General features: G+C 49.1%; 1 protein-coding gene across 1 annotated transcript in view; it reads left to right on the top strand.

Annotated features, from left to right (window-relative positions):
- LOC137427431 (uncharacterized) overlaps positions 1 to 17527 on the top strand; it is a 110056-nt gene that overhangs the window by 32896 nt on the left and 59633 nt on the right. The window lies entirely within an intron of this gene.

The following is a 17527-nucleotide window of genomic DNA, read 5'->3' as shown; positions in this document are numbered from 1 at the left end:
GTACATATGGGTATGGTGTATCGGTGCAGTGCATTGCAATGGCATTTCCTCTTCTCAAAACATCTTCTCTTTTCCCACAAAAGACAGGTCCCGGGTTACAGTGTAAATAATAGTAATCTTGTAAATAATGCTCCCCGCCGGCTCTACGTGTAGTTTGAGAATAATTCCGTAATTCGGTTAATTGTGGGCGTGAGTCAGTTAGATAGGACGCAACGCAGCAGGGGCGACATATCTAGTGTTAACACTGTCGCACTCAGGGTAGTAGGTTAAAAGTAGAGGGTAACCACACCTAAGTGTCACACTAATTTAAAAGATAGTCCTTGTTGTGGAAATCATTCAAGTCCACAACTTTAGTCCATCTGTTGGTTTAATTCCATTAAGACCTTTGACATCATTCTGCAAATACAGGGATGCAATAGAAATAAGGTTTGGCTTCACATAGGTCAATCCACAATATAGTTCAATGAAAGCTAGCGTAATATTCTATGCGGTACGTACCGTTAACGAGTCTACTAGTCAATGTAACATGTCACAGGAGAAGTCCCTAGAGCAGCGGCCGCATCGGGTCTTATAGCCGCGCCCCCCTAGCGGTGTCAGCGAGCAGCGAGCATCACCTGGGTTCAGCATTAATACGATTTCACTACATTCTCCCCACCATTAGAATTACACTGCCGTGCGGCTAGAAGCGAGCGAGGCGTCAGCATTAACAGGGTGCGGAATTATGGTATCAGTCGGCCCAACCGTACCGGTCCGGGCGGCGAATTTCCCTGCCAGCACGTGTCCAAAATTCCCCGGGTACGGCATCACGTAACCCAGAGACCCCGGCGTCGGAGTAGCTGCTGGAGTCAGGTGACGAAGGGGGTACCGCCAAGCCTTCAGGCAAGGGTGGCTGTGGCGAAGGGAGGGTCGGCAGACGTTCAGTGACAGAAGTGTCGGAAGAGTCCATAGTCTCATAGATTGGCTCGTCCGATTCCTTTTTAGGGTCGGTGACCCCGCATGGGGCAAGATGGCGTACGGAGACAGTGGACTCACGCCCATCTGCCATCATCACACGTGCATGCTCGGGATTAGCCTCGAGTACCTGCACTTTGTCCACTAAGGGGTCGTACTTGCTCGTGCGGACCGCCCGTTTGAGATAGGCCGGCCCGGGCTCAGCGAGCCAACTGGGTAAAGACCGGATACACCCCGAGCTCCTTGGGTGGTGGAAAAGTCTCTCGTGGGGAGTCTGGTTGGTGGCCGTACATAGGAGAGCCCTAATCGAGTTCAGCGCCGCAGGTAGCGACCAAGCCCATTTATCGAGGCCCCGGCCGAGGGTCCGGAGGTTGAGCACGACGGCCCTCCATATAATCCCGTTGAAGCGTTCGCTCTGCCCATTCGCTTGGGGTCTGTACGGCGTGGTATAACTAGAAGCGACGTTATTTTGGAGCAAGTAGCCTCGCACTTCCTGAGACAAAAAGACCGCACCCCGATCTGTACGCACGTAGGCCGGGTACCCAAACATAGAGAACAAATTCTGCAGGCATCGCATTACCGTGGCAGCCGTCATATCCACGCACGTATAAGCAAAAGGAAATCGCGAGTACTCATCGACGATAGTGAGCAGCTAGCGAGAGTTACTCGACACCGGCAACGGGCCCTTGAAATCCATCGCCAATCTTTCCCACGGCCTCGTAGCCCTAACCAGTGTCCCCAGGGGAGGTTTATAGAAACGTGGTTTGATTTCTGCGCATATAGCACAGTCGCGACAGATACGGCGGATATCGTCAATCGAGTACGGCAGATTACCACTACGCACAAAATGAGCGAAACGCGTCACGCCCGGATGCCCTGCAGTGTCGTGCAAAGCGCGTAGGCCCTCCAGAGTGACGATACCCGCGCACGTAACCGGTCTCGATAAGGCGTCGGCGACCTGGTTATCCTTCCCCGGGCGGTATTTGATAGTGTAGCAGAAGTCGGCAAGCTCTATGCGCCAGCGAGTGATTTTCTCATTCTTAATGCGCTGGGCGTGTAAGGTGTCGTACATGAACGCAACACTTTGTTGGTCCGTGATAATTTGGAAGCACCGCCCGAGTAAGTACGGGCGCCATCGCCGAATCGACTCGACAATCGCGTACGCTTCCTTTCGACAGACGAATGTCGCCGCTCAGCGGAGGTAAGAGTCCGTGAAAAGAAAGCCACCGGGCGCCCTCCTTGGGAGAGGGTCGCCGCTATGGCATGATCCGAGGCATCACTTTCTAGGATGAAAGATCCGCTCTCATTGATCGTCGCCACAGCGGCACTGGCGATGTCGGCCTTAAGGCCCTCAAAGGCCGCTGAAGCGGCCGGACGCAGAGGGAATGTGTCGCAGGCCACAAGGGGGCGAAGTTTCGCGGAGAAATTTTGGACCCACTTAGAGTAATGGGCGAATAGCCCGAGAGCGCGCTTCAGGGACGCCCGATCGCTGGGAGGGGCCATGTCGAGCAGAGGTCGCAGACGCTCCTTATCCGGAGCGACAGAGCCATGGGTCACAGTGTACCCCAGAAGATCTATCTTGCGTAGGGAGTATTGACACTTAGCCTCGTTCATGGTTAAGCGATACCTCTGCGCGACCTCGAGGAAGCGCTTCAGATTAGCATCATGGTGCCCTTGGTCATACCCACAAACCGTAAGATTGTCTAGATAGACGAAAACATCGGTCAAGTTCTCCCTCGCAATGAGGTCATCCATGGCCCTCTGGAAATAGGCGACCCCGTTCGTCACCCCAAAAGGCAATCGAGTAAACTGGTACAACCGTTGCCCCGACTCAAAAGCGGTATAGATACGATCTGCCCTAGAGATAGGGATCTGATGATACGCACTACGGAGATCGAGAGTGCTGTAGACTGATATTGGGCCACCTGTCGCACTAGCGCATCCATCCCCGGAAGGGGGTAGGCATCCAGCTGTGTAAAACGGTTAATCGTTTGGGAATAGTCGATTACCATGCGTCTGCGGTGTGCTTCGCTTCGCACCACTAAGACCTGGGCCCGCCACGGCGACCGGCTGGGTTCTATAATGCCGTCTTTCAAGAGCTGAGCTGTCTCTCCCGCAATGAATTGCATGTCAGCTCGAGAGTAGCGCCGTGATTTTACCGCTACAGGTGTACAGTCGGAGGTTAAATTTGGGAACAGCGAAAGTGGCTGAATTTCCATTTTCGCTGGGGCACACACAGCAAGCGTGTCAGTCCCACCAACAGCAAGCGTGTCTGGCCCACCAAACTCCATTTCCAGTCGTCCATGCCGCTTCAGGAAATCGTGTCCTAACAGAATGTCAGCGCATAAAGCAGGTAAGACCATGAGGTGTACATCTGGGAAAACCCGTCCCTTTATCACGAGTTTCAATCGACATTCCCCCTTCGTGCTGAGCCGAAGTCCCTGGGAAGCCATGAATATCCATCTCGTAGTCCCCAAGACCTGCCAACCATGCCTGTGCACTAGTCGCTGATCGATAAAACTATCCGTAGACCCTGTATCCACCAAGGCACGCACGCAATGGCCCTCGACCATGAGGGGAATAACGGCTTGAGCCAGGCCGGACGAGCCTGCTGGGAGTGGGACCGAACCTCCCGAGTGGGTCGGTCGCGCCTCGCGGGTGGGTCCTATGCCAGCCGCAGTTTTCCGGGCATCAGAGGGTGCCCGTGGAGCTTCGTATAAGTTGTCAGGGAGCGTTCCCATGCAATCAGCAGTGTTGCGGTCGTTGCCGGAGTATTCGTTGTTCATGGGGCATTCGTTAAAGCCGTCAGAGAGCCTTCCCATGCATTCCGCAGTTTTGCCATTCAAAATCGCCGTTTGACGAGTATGGGCCTCCGTAGTCTTGCCATTCAAAATCGCCGTTTGACGAGTATGGGCCTCCGTAGTTTGTACCAAATGCGTGTCGCCGCCAGTAGACGCTGTATGCTCTTGAGAGACGTAGCGGGTACGTACCGCCGGGGTTTGGCGAGGCCCCAAAGTCCCTCGCGTTGCCCGGAGTCTAGTCAAGGATGCACGCTCCGTGTCCGATTGAGGATGAGACTGTTGTGGCTGTTCGGTGTCTCTTGCCAAGGTCGATTGGGCGACCAGGGGCCCGCAAGGAGGGGCACTGCCCATCACAGCCGGGTAAGGTGCCGTGTTCCGTGCTCGGCCCATAGGCTCTGCAATAAGCCCATTCAAGGTCGCGCGCGGCCGCGAACCATGTGCGGTTTTCCGGCACACTTTTGCATAGTGCCCCTTTTGCGAGCACAAATGGCATATTGCGTCCCGAGCCGGACACACTGACCGATGATGTCGTTGACCCCCACAGAAGGAGCATGTGGCTCCGCGTAAGGCCTTGGGTCTGGCCATAGCGGCAGCCATCAGGAACCCCGGATACTCCGCCGGGGCAACCTGGAGTTCCGTGAGCGGGTCCGCTCCCGGTTCATCGGCGGTAGCGCTCTCCGGCCGTGCGTGTAGCGAGGTCCCTGCCAAGAGGCGCGTGCGATCATAGTCGTTCGACTGCAGCCGCGCTTCGGTATATATTTTTCCTTGTTCTAGAGCCGCCGTGAACGTCAGGTCGGTCTTCTCCAAGAGCTTGAGCCTGAGGTCCTGAGAGGAGACTCCGGAGACGAAAGCATCTAGGAGGTCATCCTGAACCTGCTCGTGAGTCCATGGCTCCTGGGTGCTGTCTAGCAGGACTTGCCGGAGCTCCTGGGCATAGTGATCCATCGGCTCGTTTGGTTGCTGGCGTCGTGATAACAGCAAACGGCGAGCATACACCATGCTCTTTTTCTTTATGTACAATCGCTTGAGCTCCGCAACAGCGAGGTCGTATGTCGCACATCGCGCAATACTGTTGTACACCTTGTAGTCGACTTTGGACTGGAGCGCTGCTAGCTTTGCGGCAGCTGTCGGCTCGACGTCCTGATCAGCGAACTGGTTCTCCAAAGTTTTCAACCAGTGAGTCAGTTGCAAACCAGCATCCGGGGCTTGCGGGTCGGCGCAGAATTGCGAAACCACCAGCATCTTGTTTCCCGCCATGTCCGTAGGTTTTAATGGAATTAAGTGTTGTGGAAATCATTCAAGTCCACAACTTTAGTCCATCTGTTGGTTTAATTCCATTAAGACCTTTGACATCATTCTGCAAATACAGGCATGCAATAGAAATAAGGTTTGGCTTCACATAGGTCAATCCACAATATAGTTCAATGAAAGCTAGCGTAATATTCTATGCGGTACATACCGTTAACGAGTCTACTAGTCAATGTAACATGTCACAGGAGAAGTCCCTAGAGCAGCGGCCGCATCGGGTCTTATAGCCGCGCCCCCCTAGCGGTGTCAGCGAGCAGCGAGCATCACCTGGGTTCAGCATTAATACGATTTCACTACAGTCCTATTGTTTCGGCTCGGGAAAAACATGGAAAAAGGGGGGGGGTGCAGTGTTGCAGTTTTAGAACCCACACTTTCTTGTAAATATCCCATCATTAAAAGATTAGTGGCTGTTAGGCCACATTAGTGGCTGTTAGGCTGCATTAAAATGGCTGTTAGGCATAAGCAACACGTAGGTCATCATAGGACTTCAGTTATTTCATTAGTATGTGTTTAGATAAGGCCGTGTTTCCAACAGTTGAATCTGCGTTGTGTCAATCAAATAATAAGTAGGCCCATTCCGTTCATTTTGCAACTTCCTTCTCCAAGCGACGCCATTACGTGCCCTCCAGTCTGCCCTATGGCTCTCCCAATTTGTTACGCGCCTTTGTTAGCAGCGTTAGCTGCCTTAGCGCTCGCTCAACACCGCCATAAGACACGAGGTGAGGCCCGGAAAAAGGGGGCGGAACACCAAGAAGAAGGTGTGGCCACGTCAACTCACCATCAGGGCATGGCTGGTAAGCCTTCACCAGCCAACCAGGGCTGAAGTGACATCACCGACAGGCGTGGCTTCGGGGCTGGCGGAGTGATCGCTTGGTGAGTTAGAAAAGCGAGCGCAAAGCCCTTTCACAGGACTTGCCAGCGAGCACATTTACCAACAGGACTTACTTACCAGGGCGCGCATGAACTTACTGATCGGGAGAGCGCACCTTTGTAAAGACTTACCGCGTGAGAGAGCTCGCCTTGACTGACTTGCTGGGAGAACGCGCGTTGCATTGACGGGGCTGATGCAGTGGCACTTATGAAAGAAGGACCTTATCAAAGGAGTACATTGGAGAGGGGGCGTTTGGCGCCTTTGTATAGTGCAAATATTACATACGCAGCGTACCAGCTTCCCCCCGTTATATAAACTGTCCGGTCGCGTTCCATCATACGCGGAGCTGCCTGCCAGGTTTCGCCCGCTGGATCGGAGCTTGAACTGGAGCCGACTGGAGCCTGGACGTGCCGGTGACCATCCACCATCTACAATCCCCGTGTGAGTGTGTACGTTTGTCCTGGGTACTAAGAGTAAGATTGTCTAAGGCTGCCCTGTGTTCTGCTTCTTCCTCTTCCTATCTTGTATATTTCTTTCGTTTCCGCTCCTTCTTGTCCAAATTGTAAATAAATTACTTGTTCTTCCTGGTTTTCCTTTTATCCAATCGCATTAGTCTTTTCTTCCATTGGGTAAACATGGCACGATAGGAACCGCTCATAATCGGGTTTAGTCCCATGGTTAACGGCTCGGATCGCGGATCGCTATCCGCTCGGCGTTTCCACCAATATCCGTGGTTTGAGCGGGAGTTATCTCCTTGCTTTATGGCCGGTGGTAGTACTTAGGTAATTGGACTAAGACTCGACCAACAACCCTATTTACCACCGACCGGAAAGAACGTTATAACCCTCAGGACTCGGGTCGGCCAGATAACAAGACAAGGGGATTAATCCCTCCCCCCCCCCCCACCCCCCTTGATAAGGGGAGAGCCGACGTCCGAGATCCGTAACAATATTAATGAGGTTTTTCCATTAACCCCCTCCTTTGTTGACTTCTTTGGTTAAGTGGGAAAATTAGTTTGTCTGGCGTAGACCCCGTGCGTTTCTCTCCACCACTTATAATGATTGTTTTGGTTTAGATTTGCTTGTTTATCCCTTCCTTTATTGAAATGAACTGTTGTCACATGTTTTGCAGCTGAAGCTGAAATGGTGAAATCAGAAACTTTCCAAAACTACCTTCTTCAGACTTCCCAAGATGCTCTGAGCTATAATCATGTAAAGCAGGAACTGTGTGATTCTCCACCCACTGAACCAAGCAAAGCTGTTCAGCTGATTGAAGGTAAGACGAGCTCTCTATACATCACATCTCATTTTGTTTACTTATTTTGTGCGTTCTTTCACGCTTAAATAATTTTGTTTCGAACTTTGCAGAATAAAGGGTCGATTTCAATTTCATTAAAGATACACGTTTCACATAAAATACATTCGCGGGGGATTTGTTCCTGGAAAAATGCCGTGAATGTAGGGGCATTGTTTCAATGGAAAAAGGGGGGATAGGTTCCCGGCGGTTCCTGATTCACGCAAAATCCCACGAATGTTGAGGAAAATCTCCAAACGCCGAGGGAAATGGCCGCGAACGCCGAGGGAAATCCATGAATGTTGGGGCATTGTTTCAATGGGGAAAAGAGGAACAGCTAATAGATGAGGTGGAGTGTTTTCATTCTGCACAGTAACTCGTGGGGAATGACGTGTTAAGCTTATTTATACCGCGTGAGAGATCTCGCGAGATCTCGGAGACGGTGGGAGGGATTTTCGAAGCTCCACACGGTCTCCACGTTTTTCGAAGTTAAGTCTGTTCACAATTGTATTTTGTCGAAACTGTATTTATCTTTCGGTGTGTGAAGTTATTGTGTGCAACTTTGGTTGTTTCTCGGTGTTTATCTTTCATAAATTGATCGTCTGTTTGCCGTGTCGTGTCTTGAGGCCTTGTACAGTGTGCACTGTACAACCTTGAGGCTTTGTTTTTCTCTCAGCGGTCCGTCGTTTGTGATCCAATAACTTTCGTTCTCTGTATTCCCAGGCTTTTCACCCATAGCCTACTTCCTTGTGTAAATCTCAACTCAAAAAAAAAAAAAAAAAAAAAAAAAACATTTCCTTCTCTGTTCTCATTCGTTTATTCATTCTTATTCGTTCGTTCGTTCTTCGACCACGTGTTTCTCCCCCATTTCCCCAGATAGTTTTCACTCATTAACCTTCAATGTTTACACTTTCCCCTCAAGTTATGTATTCCGTCATATTTTATAACACCTTTTTCTTCTTCTTCTTTAAAAGGCTGCTTTCGACTTACTCACCAAATCAATTCATCCCAAAAAAAATATCCATCTCCTATAGTGCCTTTTTTCTACATTCCCTAAACTCTCCTGCACTCCATCCTCCATCCAGCGTCCTTAAACGTATTTTTAACTCGAAGGTCACAAGAAACTCATTTTGCAATAAATGTTCGTTTCCCATAAATCGTACACTTTCAAAAATCCAATCTCACCCCTCCCCTCCAAATCTTCCCCATAACCCCTCCCCTCCAAATCTTCCCCATCACCCCTCCCCTCCAAATCTTCCCCATCACCCATCCCTTTCAAATCTCCCCCCTTGCCCCCTCCCTCCTAAACTACCCCCTCACCCCTCCCCGCCAAGACGCCCCCTCGCCCCTCCCCTCCTAGACTCCTGCCTCACCCCTCCCCTCCAAATCTCCCCCATATCCCATCCCTTTCAAATCCCTCCCCTTGTCCCTTCCCTCCCAAACTCCCCCCTCACCCTTCCCCTTCAAATCTCCCCACCCTCATTGCTTCTCAATTTCCCCCCTCTCACTCCCCCTCCTCAAAGCGTCCTCCCCGCTTCTTCGCCCTTCAAACTCTCACCTCCATCTCCCCCAACCTTCTGCCTCGCTCTCCCCCCTCCTCAAATAACACCTCATTGTGGCTCACCCAATCACCATCAAACCTTTTGTCCGCCCCATCCTTCCCTTTCTCCGAGCTATTCTGAAATCTCTGACACACCTTCAACAGCTCTCCCTATCTCTTCCACCTCTTCCACATCTTACCCTACCCCTCCTCCCCCCTGTTCTGTATCTGATGCTCCCCCTTCCTCTTCATTAACGGTATGGACCTCAAACATCCGGGGCCTTCGTTCAAACTTAACTGATCTCTCCATACAGGTTGCTTTTGTCAAACCAGACGTGATCTGCTTAACAGAAACTTTCTTCCTTTATGATGTCTCTGATTCCATAGTAGATCTTGTATACAAAAAAAAAAAAAAAAAAAAAAAAAAAAAAAAATCTCTCCCGGGCTACTCCCTCCTCCGGTATGATAGACCTGAGCCTCGTCCTGGAGGCGGGGTTGCTATCTTTATCAAAAACTCTCTTCCTCACTCGCCCTGCACTGCACTCTCTCCACCTCACCCCCAGGAATACCTCTGGCTACGGCTTCCCCTTCGCTCCCACCTCTTGTTCATATGTGTGTTGTACCGTCCACCAAACAGTGATGACTCCATCTACATCTCGCTGTCTGATGATATGGACCAACTTCTATCTACTCATCCCAACTCTCTCTTCCTCATATGTGGTGATTTCAATTGTCACCATGCCAGTTGGCTGGGTGTGGGTACCTCTCTCACCAGCCATGGCTCTTCAGCAAAGGACTTCTGCGACTCACTGGGACTGACACAATCTGTCAATTTCCCGACCCGGATCTCAGTCAACGGAACATCTTCTCTTCTGGACTTGGTTATGACTAACTTCCCTGAAAATGTCTGCTGCTCTTCTTCTGCTCCGATCGGATCATCTGATCATGTCCTTGTTAAAGTGGACATCTCTCTGACCATCCTCAGGGAGCCTGCTCAGCGTCGACGAGTCTGGCATTTCACTCAGGCCAACTGGCACGGTCTTCAAGCAGCCATCAATCATCTGGACTGGTCTCCCATCTCTACCACCTCTGACATCAACTCATCCTGGGAATTCTTCCAAAGTAAATTGCTCTCTCTCATGCACAGATTTATCCCATCTCGTCTTCAGTTGTCATACCCTTCCTCCCGTCCATGGTACACGGAATCTTGTGGTGAGGCTGTTGCCCAGAAACAACTTGCCTTCGTCTCCTGGAAAGCAAATCCAACGGAAGGAAATCTCATTTCCTTTCACAAAGCCCGAAACAAGTGTGTGTCCACCCTCAGGAGAGCCAGGAAACAATATCTCTCCGTTCTCAAGACCGAACTCTCTTATCTGTCTCCCTCTTCCAAATCCTGGTGGCGTCTGGTCAAATCCGTTTCTGGTGTTTGTTCCCCCTCCATCCCCTCCCTTACCTCAAACGGCTACACAGCTGACTCCGCACGTGAAAAAGCTGAATGCCTCAACTCTGTGTTTGCCTCTAAATCTTGTGTCCCAAACCCATCCCTCTCTGTACCCACCATACCCAGTCGTACCCTGCTGCTCCTGGACTCCGTGTCCTTTCCTCCTGACAAGGTGGAAAAGTTTCTGTCAACCCTCGACTCTGATTCTGCAACTGGACCCGACGGCATCAGCCCACGGGTCCTAAAATCCTGCTCTGCCGCTCTATCTCACCCTCTCTCTGTTCTCTTCACCCTCTCTTTTGCTCAAGGTCAACTGCCATCTGCTTGGAAATCAGCCAACATCACCGCTTTGCACAAAAAAGGTGCAAAAACAGATCCTAGCAACTACAGACCAATCAGCCTTCTCCCAATTATCAGCAAAGTCATGGAATCCATCATTGCTTCGGATATGAAATCTTTCCTCTTCTCCAAAGGCTTGATCTCTGATCATCAATTTGGTTTCAGACCAGGTCACTCTACTCTGGACATGCTGCTTCTGCTGTCTCAACAATGGATGGAGGTCCTCAATGCCAAACAGGAAATTAGAGCTGTCTCCCTCGACATATCACGTGCCTTCGACACGGTCTGGCACCCCGCTCTGCTCACCAAACTCTCCTCCTTTGGTATCCATGGAAATCTCCACGCATGGCTGGCGGACTTCCTCTCTAGTCGTCGTCAACGTGTGGCCCTGAATGGGTTTCTCTCATCTCCTCTTCCTGTTCAGGCTGGAGTTCCCCAAGGCAGTGTTCTGGGCCCCGTGCTTTTTCTGGTCTTCATCAATGATCTCTCTGACTCTCTCGAAAATCCTCTCTATCTCTTTGCTGATGACTCCACTCTCTGCCGCTCCATTCCTCCTCCCTCAGATCGGCAGTCTGCTGCCTCCTCACTCTCTGAAGACCTGGACAAAATCACAGACTGGTCAAACAAGTGGAACATGTCTTTCAATCCTGACAAATCTCACACTCTTACTATGTCTCTCCGAAAAGATCGACTGGACAACCCTCCCATCTACTTTCTCAACAATCCTCTCCAAGAAGTTCTGTCGCTCAAGATTTTGGGTCTCACTATCTGCCATGATATTTCTTGGGAAAACCACATTTCCAAGCTGGCCTCCAAAGCCAGTCGCCGACTGGGCATCCTCCGTCGTGCGAAGTCCTTCCTCGGCACACCTGAGCTCCTCACCACATACAAGGCTTTCATCCGCAGCTCAATGGAATACTGTTCTCCCCTATGGGCCGGTGCTCCTGCCTCACACCTAGCTCGGCTTCACGCTGTTGAAACCAAAGCTTTCAGAATTATTGGAATCTCCCGCGATGAAGCTATCTCTGAGGGCCTTTCACTCACTCACCGCAGGCAGGTAGGTGGTCTTTCTGTCTTCTACCGACTCCTCTCCGGCCTTGCACCCCCAGCTCTCTCTGTGCTCTGTCCCCCAAATATTCCTACATGTCGCACAAGATCTGCCAGCAACCCTCTGATGGTTAAACTGCCGAAATCTCGGCTCTCTGCTCACCTTCACTCTTTCATTCCTCTTTTCTCCCGCCTCTGGAACAAACTCCCTCACTCCCTTCAATCCCACTCCTCCCTCCAGGTCTTTAAAACAGCTGTTCACCACCATCTCTTATCTTCCCCCATCCAAAACCTTGATCTTTTCTACCCCCGCTAATTCACCCCAGATCCACCTTGTTTGAAATTCCAACTTCTTTCCTGGAAGTCCTGGCAGTGTCCATATGTTTTATACCTCTCCCACCGCCCCCTTCCCATGCCCCCCCCCCCCAAAGCCCTCGCCCTCTCTCAGATCTCTCGATGTCTCCATGTCTCTCGGTCCCTGCTCTCAAATGTTGTGTTTGTGCCCTTCCCCCTCTCTCCCCATCTTGTCTACCGCTCCCGATGTTATATGTTTTATGTGTCGGTTTGTCTTTCTGTGTGATTAATGTTCGCTCTTTCACGAGCCTCGATCTTGTATACAAAAAAAAAAAAAAAAAAAAAAAAGCAGCTGGTGGGATATCCCAAGACGCTATGTTCACAGTGTGAATTGTGGGATATCCCACAAAGCTATGTTTTCATTGTGAATGGTGGGATATCCTGCAAATCTATAGTCAGTGTGAATGGTGGGACATCCCGCATAGCTCGCTTGTAGCACGGCTGAAATATTTTTAAGTGGCCGCGAAAAGCCATGAAAACACGAAGCAGAGACCTGCGAATGTAGAAGCCGGTTTTGCTCACAGCTCGTGGAAGATATATTTTTTGCATGTCCAGTTGCTTTGTGCATGGCTGGTGGAGGATATGTTTTAGAACTGTTTCATGTTTGCGTCTCGTGGGGAATAAATTGTTTTGTGCCCTCAAAAATACTGTTGCGTGCGTGATTCCTTTTGGTTAAGACCGGGAAATCATGGATAGCAATTTAAGCGTTAATTTGAGGTGACGATCAATGGCGGATTTGACTACTGTCATGCAAGAGCTTTACGTCCGTCCGAACAACGTCCGATCGCATGTACGTCCGTGGCCCATAAAAATAATAAGAAAATAACGGGGATTTAAAAAAACCGTTCAGACAACGGGATGTAGCGGATGTAAGTGGCCTTAGAGCGGGTGCGCTCACGCATGCATCACATGTTCCTAAACAAAATAGATTGTGCTGCCAGGCGTATGATGATACAGTACATTAACTATACTGTATATCCATAATATGTTTTGATAGATATAAGAAATGCCTATTTTACTGGTTTATGTTTTTTGGCTATTTTAGTGTGCAGTACAGTACTTTTAATTTGATTTCCTTACTTACGAAATAAAAAGTTTACAAACTGTATAACAGTGTATGCTTGGTTTTGCATCGTCGGCAGCGCTGCTACCTTGTGGTAGCAGCAGCAAGAAACAACGCAAGAGCATTGATTTGGAGGAGAAGCAGAAAATAATAAGACAGCGTGAGGGCGGCAAATCTGTGATTGCTATCGCACGTGATTTCGGCAAGTCGCGCTCTACGATCATGACGATAATGAAAAACAAAGAGAAGATTCTTCAAGCAGTAAAAGGATCGGCTTCGATGAAGACAACAAGATTGACCAAGTTTCGAGAGGGGCCGATATCGAAAATGGAAAAGATGCTGATGACCTGGATTGAAGACCAGACTCAAAAGCGAGTCTCACTCAGCACGCTAACCATCACGGCCAAAGCAAAAAGTTTGTTCAAGATGTTGAAGCAACAAGCAGGAGCCGACTACGACAAAGAGTTTTCCGCAAGCTCTGGCTGGTTCAAGCACTTCAAACTTCGCCATGGGCTTCATCATGTGAAAGTCAGCGGCGAGTCGGTGAGTGCACATTCTACAGCGGCAGCGGAATTCATCGATACCTCGGACAAGCTTATCGTCGAGGGAGCATATTTGCCCCAGCAAATAATTAATATGGACGAAACCTCCTTGTATTGGAAGAGGATGCCTGAAAGGTCATTCATACACAAGGAGGCCAAGTCGATGCCAGGCTTTAAGGTATTCAAGGACCGAGTGACTGTGATGTTGGGGGGGAGTGTTGCCGGATTCAAGATGAAACCTTTTGTGGTGTGGCATCGCGAGAACCCCAGGGCTTTTAAAAATATCAACAAACATACGATGCCAGTGTATTATAGAGCCAACCAAAAGTCATGGATGACGCAAGCATTGTTCCAGGATGCCCTTCTCAACTGCTATGCTGGTGACCTCGAAAGATACTGCATAGAAGAAGGGGTAGAGTTCAAAATTTTGTTGATTTTGCACAATGCTCCAGGTCACCCCCCCTTCATTGGTGACCTCCACCCCAACATCAAAGTGGTTTTCCTGCCACCGAATACCACCTCTTTGATTCAGCCTATGGATCAAGGGGCTATTGCAGCTTTCAAGTCCAACTATCTCAGGAGGACCTTTGCAATGGCTATTTCTGCAACGAAGGATGACGAGAAGACACTGAAGGAATTTTGGAAAGAATATAACATGTACCACTGCATCAAGAACATTGCTTGGGCCTGGGATGATGTCACAAAGCAATGTATGATCGGAGTGTGGAAAAAAGTCCTGAAGAGATATGTGAACGATTTCAAGGGTTTTGAAACGGACACAGAATTTGAGAAAATTACGAGGAATCTTGTGAACATGGCAAACGAGCTGAACCTCGGTGTGGACGATGACGATATAGAAGAACTGCTGGAGGTTGTTCCTGAAGAACTAACCAATGAAGAGTTGCTAGAGTTACAGCAACATTGGATAGCTGAAGAAGAGGCAAGGGAAAAGGAAAGTGAGGAGGAGGAGGTGGAGGAGGTACAGAAGAAGTTCACCATAAAGGGGTTATCTAAATTCTTCGCCGACCTTAACACTCTGCTGAAAAGTGCCGAAGAGATGGACCCCAACACTGAACACTTCTCACTCATAGAGAGGAATGCACATGCAGTGTTTGCCGCATATCGGCAAATCTACGAGGAGAAGAAACAGCAGACAAAACGAACAACGCTCGACATTTTCATCAAAAAACCAACTCCTCCCTACGACGAACCTCAGCCAGGCCCTTCACACGCTACAGATGATATCGTCATTGAAGCTGCAACTCAGGAACCTTTTTATGGAATTGATAGCAGTGACAGTGATGCTGATGATCCAGGAATGGCTTAAAAATTGTGTAATGTATATGTCAAGCGTCTTTGGGCTTCTTGAAAAGCGCTATATAAAATAAATGTGTTATTATTATTATTATTAAAGTATATAATTAAGTGAAATTAAAAAAAAAAGTTAGGAAGGTTGAACAGTGTACTATTTAATTTTACTTTACTATATTACACTGCAATATTCCACATACACGTAAGTATAAATACAAAGTTCACAATGTGATGTTCGGACAATGTCCAATTCGGTTAACGGCACGTTTCCAAGAACGTATCTAGGACGTTAAGCGACGCCTGACTGTATATATATGTGCGGGGGAGGAAAGATAGAGGAAGAAGAAGCGGGAGATTTACCTGTCGGTCCCGCACGCAGTCTTCAACCCTGCAAATTGATAAATCACACGAAAACGGAATTTATGTACAAAAATAAACACGGCTTTATTGCCGGACCCCGAGAACAAGAACGCGACGGTAAATAATATATGATCCTAATTTGGGATCCCACACACCTCACTTTGAACACAAGTTTTGTGAGAAATCAAGATCTACAACATTGTCCCAATAGTAGGTTTAATTCAGTTTCGATCTCTGGCAACACCTGTAAGAAATCATTAAGCTTTGTATTAGTAATTCCGTAATCATGGAAGTAGCAATCAATTAGCAATTAGTGCAAGCAAGCCTGGAACATCTAGTTATACGCACCATTCGAGTATGCACTATCACACAGAATCAATGTCACAGGAATGTATCGGAGCGATGTTCATCCGCGTTCTTATAGAAGCCTCTCTGTGGTTGGAGACAGCATAACACCTGGGTTCAACTTAGACACAATTTCATTACATTCTCCCCGCCGTTAAAACTACACTTCCGCTAAGGCAGAAATAAAGCCAGCAGCACATAGTAGCAGAGTAATATCAGTGAGCATCACTTGCCAGTCCATGTCAGTCAGACCCAACCATAGCGGTCGGGGCTGCGAATCTCTCTCCCGGCGCGGGTCTGGTAAATACCGGGTACTACATCCCCAATACCGGAGTCCTCCGTGTCAGAGCAGCTGCCTAAATCGGGTGACGGTGGTGGCCCCACAGGGCCAGCCGGATCGGGTGCATGTAGCGGTGAGGAAGCCGGCAGATACTCCATAGGCAGATCAACGGGTGCATCAACGGAATCGTAAGCTGGTTCGTCAACTTCCCCGCATGGGGCCAGGTGGCGTACTGAGACCGGCGACTCCCATCCATTGGGCAACAACACACGAGCGTGCTCGGGGTTAGCTTGGAAAACCTGCACATTATCCACCAGCGGGTCATATTTACTCATGCGAACTGCACGTTTGAGAAAAGCCGGTCCCGGCTCAGCAAGCCAACCCGGTAAAGGTCGGGTACTACCCGAACGCCTCGGCTAATGAAACATCCGTTCGTGGGTAGTTTGATTGGTAGCAGTACACGATAAAGTCCTGATCGAGCTTAATGCCCCGGGTCGTGATCAAGCCCACTTGTCTCGTCCTAGGCTGCGTGACTTAAGACTCAGAGTAACGGCCCTCCATATAATGCCGTTAAAGCGTCCAACCTGTCCATTCGCCTGTGGCCTATACGGAGTAGTATAGCTAGAAGCGACATTATGCTGGAGCAAGAAGTTCCTCACATCCTGGGACAAGAACACCACGCCACGCCACGATCGGTGTGCACATAGGCCGGATTCCCAAACATAGAAAACAACATTTGCAGGCACCAGATAACCATAGCAGCAGACATATCTCTGCACGGGAAAGCAAAAGGGAATGTAGAGAACTCATCAACGATCGTGAGTAGATAACGAGAATTACTCGAAGCCGGTGACGCCGGCAGTGGTCCTTTGAAATCCATCGCCAATCTCTCCCACAGCCTCGTGGCTTGGACGAGCGTGCCCATAGGAGGGACATTGCGTCCGGACATAGTGCTCAAACACAAAAAGGATCATGGACACTCTATCAATGGTTTCAAGAAGATGGCCGGATTGATTCCACCTGACAAGAGTAAGTTCTTCAAGGTAGAAAGAGAAAGCATAATCACCTTCTCCCAGGATCGAGAAAAACTTGCCAGTCCAGGTGTACTCACAAAGGCATAACAAGGTATGCAGAGTAATCCACGAGCATATCTGCAAAAAACTTAAATATCCCGGTCTCAGAAATATCCTGGAAGCACAAACAAAATTCTATCATTGAAAACTAATAATAAAATGAACCTCTGAGATTTTGAAAACTTTAGGAAGGAATCGATATACTCGTATATAATAGGCTAACACCATCTGTCTGTCTGCCCTACCTGAAACAAAGAAAAAGACATCAGCAGAAGACTCTGGTCTGCGAGGATTTATTTGCTAAACTCGTATCCCATGTGCCTTTTCGATACGTTAATGATACCTTTGCGATTTTCGATGCTGCTGCTGCATGAAAGGACTTCCTTCCACACCTCAACTCTAAATTGGCAAAATCATCTGAAATACAGCAGTCATTTGCACAGCCATTCACAAATTTAAAAAGTTGTTTTGTAGCTCCTTGCTGGTGCGTGATCCCTCATTTTGCACCGAGCGGTGAAGTCTATTAGGGGTCCTTCAATTACACTTTTTATTTTGTGGCAGAGGTCGGGTCCATGTTTTTGTTTTTATCAGGTTATGTTACCTGAAAC

This window comes from Myxine glutinosa, chromosome 5, assembly GCF_964187855.1.
Source record: "Myxine glutinosa chromosome 5, kmMyxGlut1.1, whole genome shotgun sequence".
Lineage (NCBI taxonomy): Eukaryota > Metazoa > Chordata > Myxini > Myxiniformes > Myxinidae > Myxine > Myxine glutinosa.
This window is presented reverse-complemented; position numbering and strand designations above follow the sequence as displayed.